Here is a 6,000-nt window from a genome sequence, read left to right on the forward strand (position 1 = left end):
TTGTGAGCCAGTGATTAGGTTTGAGTTATGAAATGGTAAAAATGTTTGCTAATGTTGCTGAAATGACAGATATTTGCAATCACTTTTTCAGCCTAGCACAGCTAATGAGTGTGAGCGCATGTGTGTGTTTGTGGAAGTGTGGAAGCTCTGGGGCCCTCTTAGCTACTCTCTAGGGGGTTTAGAGTAATGGCGCACAGCAGTGAAATCTAATAACAGCTGTGAAGAAATTAGTTGGGGTCTGTGGCCCCACATGCTGCTTATAGAGATCTAATCCCATTTCAGAATCCTCTGCTATAAAGATTAAAAAGGCACCATTTGCTTGGTGGATAAAGATATGGTGTAAATAGGCTGGGCTAATCATTTGAGTATGGGCTGGTAATAGCATTCTGTGACTGATTTGACTGGATATGATTTGCTTACCTATTGGATTTAAATATACACTTATGGTATAGAATACTAACATGCTTACTGCATACTCTTTATGCAATATATACTATATTCTGACAAATATTTATTTGAAGGTGATTTCAAATGCATTGATTCAATGTGTTAAATGTGTCTGATATCTAATGTAAGCTGAAAAAAAATGTGTATACTATTCCTTTTATGCTAATGAAGGACTACTTAAAATAGCTTCATGCTGTAGGAATGAAAACTATCATATGCATCTGTTTATATGGCAAAACATGTTTGTTTGTTTTTTCACCAATAAAGGTCCATACTGACTCCAAAGCCAGATACTGATAGGATCAGGGCCTGGTGTGTGGACTTTGGGAATTTTACGATATGGTCACATGTTTATTGGCCATTTTGAATGTCTCAGTATTTGGGTTTTGGCCACATGGTCAGGAAAAGAGACAAAATAGGTGGAAAGCCTTGCTCTGTCTTTTTCCCTGGTCTGCTAATCGCCTGCTATGCTCCTCTATGCTCTGGATCTTCTTTGCCACTTTGAGGCCTACTTACTCTCTTTGTCTCTCCCTCCCTCCTTCTACCTTTGATAACTTTATTTTTTCATTTAAGCTGGGTACAATTATTATCTGTTTTTATGATTTCATATTTTATCGTTCTATACAGTTATTTGTACCTAATTCAGTTGTAACCATAGCAAGTTATTGTCATTAAATAATTTCATTTTCAAGTATTTGTGAATTACTTTTGATTTAACATCAACACCTCATTGCTCCATATTGCAATACAATACAATCACATATCAATGCTTTCCTACATTTTAAGCTGTTACTACTGCCCTTATTTTCATTTTTGGTATATAAGATTGCAGAAGAATGGTTTGACTAGAACCGTTTTTTTTTTTCCACCAAGAACAAGCAAACTTCACACAGAAATGGTTCAAACCCATAACCCAGCAACCTTCTTGCTGTGAGGCGACAGCACTACCTACTGCGCCACTGCATCGCCATATCTCACATAAGGTGAACATAAAATAGAAGAGAGAATCATGTAAAAAAGAATTATGAAAATAAATCATGTAAAGTACTTTTTAAATGTAAATGCATTTGTAAGGTGTTAAAATGTACTTTTCAGACCTTTCCATAATGTCGGACAAATCAATGTCTTTTGTTGATTTTCTACCTAAAGAAAATCTCTGTTTGGTCAGTTATAGTTACAATTATGTTTTACACAACTAAATCTCTTCAATAAATATTTATCATTGAAATAATAAAACCAAAAGAGCATTTCCTAAATTTAATGCATAGAGAATTGGACTTCCATACAACAATTCAGTGTTCTTTTTTTGTTTTTTAAGACAATATTGACAGAATGTTTTGTAATGTCAGATTACTCAATTCTACTGTCAAATCTTAATCATTTAGTTTGGAAAATTATTTGAAAGAAGAAGAGTAGACATTCTGTTTCATTATAGATTGATGCCCTCTGCTGGTTATAACAACAGAATTCTGATTTTGCTGAGGGCATGAGACACTAGCCTATTCGGTGCATATTTAATTCTATATATTCCCCCACTGACTATATATATATATATATATATATATATATATATATATATATATATATATATATATATATATATATATATATATATATTCACCTGCAATGCCTTTCCAATTATCTAGCCTATGGAATTAAGCTGCAAGGTTGTTTTTTGTTTGTTTTTTCTTCTGAACCTATTACAGACATACGTTTCTCAACAAATAATCTATGAATGTCATGCTAAATAAATTGGCAAATTTTGACAATTAGCTAATCTGATCAAACTGGTCAAAAGATTTCTAAACAGTTTCTTTTTTTAAGCTAATTTATGCGTGTGGAGGTCATGTACAGTACTTACGTTTACTGTTTTGTTTTCGATGTGGATAGAATACAAGATTACATCATTCCAGGAATGTGTTCTAAATTCCAAATGTTCAAACATGTGTTTGTTACAAGTCGAACAGTCATTTATGCAGTATTATTTATCTGTGCTGTTGAGGAAATAGTTTATCTATCATTTATATATGTGAGCAATTCCATGAAAATGCTTTTGACGCGAATTATCATAAACTCGGTTCGAATCCACCATCTGCTGAACTCGTGCTACTTTTTTTTCTTTGCTATGAAAAAAAAATATCAAGTTTTCACCAAAATATGGAAACCGTTTCTAAGTTTTTGTGTAGGAAAATATTTTACAGTTCTTTTGAAATACTCAAAAAAGGATCTGTCAGTGTTTTTAAACTATAATATTTGATTTACTAAAATCAAACAAGTAGCAATTTTGCATTGGTCACATCCATTACTTTTTTCCTCATGAATGAAAAAATATTAAGTGAAATAAAGTCTATAATTTTTGTTCTATAGAGAGCCATCATTTATCCTTTTGATTATCATTATTTCTTTTGGGGTGTTCAGTTTAATTCACAGAATTTCTACAAAGCATGTTGTATGCTGTAAACTCGTTGACTTTTTTGGTCACATCCATAATGCATGTTTGTTTTCCTCATTTAAAATATAAAACCGGTGGGTTTACTAAGAGTTTGGGAGGCGATATCAAGGCTAAGAGCCGGACTGGGACCAGCAGGGCAAGGAATGTTCGAGGTTACTAAAGTAACCCTTTGTTCCCCGAGGAGGGGAACGGAAGCACTATAAGTGGATTTGATTGTTAAAATCCACGCATTGGGAGGTTCGGTTCAGAAGCTACTCGTCTGAAAGAGTATTGAACGGGCCAATTAAGAATGAATTGGCAGCGCAAGCCTGCGCAGGTGAGCGGCATAAGCAATCAACTGAGTATATAAGCTCACCTGGCGCCAGCAGACGCTATCCTTTTTAAGCTGAAGAGACTTTTAACAGCTAAGGGACAGTCATTATGGCGACGGAGTATAGTGCTTCCGTTCCCCTCCTCGGGGAACGAAGGGTTACTTTAGTAACCTCGAACGTTCCCCTTCGGGGGGAACTCCAGCACTATAAGTGGATTTGATTGTTAAAATCCACGCATTGGGAGCCCATTGAAAGCGCCATAATGACTGCACCTTACCAACACCCACCATGAGAGAGCGGTCAGGCAAGCGTGACGCACCCAGATCACGAGAGGCGTGGTCCTCCAACGTGCCCTTGGCCCTAACTTATCCTACTTCAAAAGAAGTTTTACGGAATAGGTATCTTTTTTGGGAGTCGCTAGCATCTAGATAATTCTAGGAATACACGACAGTACGTTGGGAAGCGTGCCATCCCAGTAGGGAGGACGCTGCGAAGACCATCCGCACCCAATAGGGGGAACAAATGGAATTACATATGGACTAACCCTGAAAAGGGGGGTGCGCATAAAAGGTGGTTAGCAGATAGGGAAAGCACGGGTCCACCCAGGGGGGGAACTTAACCGTGGCGGAAAAAGCATATGGGGATCACCAGCGGGGATCGGCCATAGCAGGCACCTATACCCAAAACGCGGGCTGACCAGCGGGCAGACCTACTACGTAATGGGCCAGCAAGTGACTCCTCCGCTGAGTCAGTGCTGGGGGCCTCGGAGGAATCTGCAGGGCTCACCAAATGGGGAACTTTACTGACAGACAGGAGGGTGCACATCTCTCCGTGTTAGGGAAAAAAGGCACCGCAAGCGTGTACAACACCTACCGAGTTGTTTCCTCAATCACCAAAGGTACCTAACACCCTTGAGGAAACCGGCTCCACTCGCAGATTGAAAAATCTTGCAAATGTGTTGGGTGTCACCCAGCCCGCAGCTCTACAAATGTCTGTTAAAGAAGCGCCACGCGCACACGCCCAAGAGGATGCAACGCTCCGAGTGGAGTGCGCATGCACTCCTGGGGGGCGCGGCTGGCCTCTGCTCAAATAAGCACAGAAATGGCCTCCACAATCCAGTGGGATAAACGTTGTTTAGACACGGCACTTCCCTGCTGCCGTCCGCCATAACAGACAAAGAGCTGCTCAGAAGATCTAAAGTTCTGAGTACGGTCCACATAAATGCGCAGAGTGCGAACTGGACAAAGTAAGGACAGGGCTGGGTCTGCCTCCTCCGGGGGCAGCGCTTGCAGGGTTACTACCTGATCTCTTAAAGGAGTGGTAGGAACTTTGGGCACATAACCCGGGCGGGGTCTCAGAATAACGTGAGAAAATCCCGGCCCGAATTCCAGGCACGAGTCACTGACCGAAAATGCCTCCAGGTCCCCGACCCTCTTAATGGAGGCCAACGCGACCAGCAGAGCTGTCTTCAGGGACAGAAATCTTAAAGATACTGTATCAAGTGGCTCGAAGGGATCAAATCGCAGGCTCGTGAGAACGAGGGCGAGATCCCAAGAGGGCGTGAGAGGGGGGCGAGTTGGATTAATTCGCTTAGCGCCTCTGAGGAACCGGATGATGAGGTTATGCTTTCCCACGGTGCCGCCAGTCACCGCGTCATGGTGAGCGGAGATGGCAGCAACGTAAACCTTGAGAGTGGAGGGCGACAGCCTGCTGTCCAGCTTCTAATGAAGGAAAGAGAGCACAACACTGATCTGGCAAGATCGGGGGTCTTCTCTGCGAGAGACACACCACTCAGTGAATAGACTCCACTTCAGGGCGTAGGCGCGCCTCGTGGAGGGGGCTCTAGCCTGAGTGATGGTATCAACCACCGCGGGCGGCAGGTTACCTAAGTCTTCCTCGCGTCTATAGACCACACGTGGAGGTTCCAGAGATCGGGACGAGGGTGCCAGACAGTGCCTTGTCCCTGAGAAAGTAGGTCCTCTCTCAAGGGATCTGCCAAGGGAGGGCCGTCGCGAGGAGGGAGAGCTCTGATATCCAGGTTCGGTTGGGCCAGAGGGGCGCAACTAACAAAACCTGCTCCTCATCCTCCCTGACCTTGCACATTAACTGCGCGATCAGGCTCACTGGGGGAAACGCATACTTGCGTACGCCCCGAGGCCAGCTGTGGGCCAGTGCATCCGTGCCGAGAGAGCCCTCGGTCAGGGAATAAAACAACTGGCAATGAGCGTTCTCGGGGGAAGCAAACAGATCGATCTGGACCTCCCCGAATCGGGCCCATATCAGCTGAACAGACTCGGGGTGGAGTCTCCATTCTCCAGAGTGAATCTGCTGCCGTGAGAGCACATCGGCTGCACGGTTGAGCATACCTGGGATGTGAATGGCGTGCAGCGACTTCAGCCGCGGGTGACTCCAGAGGAGCAGACGGCGGGCGAGCTGAGACATGCGGCGAGAGCGCATACCCCCCAAGCGGTTGATATACGCTACCGCCGCCGTACTGTCCGTCCTGACCAGCACGTGTTGCTGCCCCAGCGCCGGAGAAAAACGGCGGAGAGCAAGGAACACTGCCAACAGCTCTAGGCGATTGATGTGCCAATGCAGCTGGGCACCTACCCACAGGCCCGCAGCTGCATGCCCGCGACACACGGCTCCCCAGCCTGTGCTGGAAGCATCTGTCGAAACAACAACATGACTGGACGCCTGTCCCAGAGGCACACCGGCCTGCAGGAACGAGGGGTCGTTCCAGGGGCTGAGGGTGCGGCGACACAGCGCAGTAACAGAGACTCGGTGTGT

This window comes from Danio rerio, chromosome 5 (genome assembly GCF_052040795.2).
Source record: "Danio rerio strain M-AB ecotype USA chromosome 5, GRCz13ab, whole genome shotgun sequence".
Classification (NCBI taxonomy): Eukaryota; Metazoa; Chordata; class Actinopteri; order Cypriniformes; family Danionidae; genus Danio; species Danio rerio.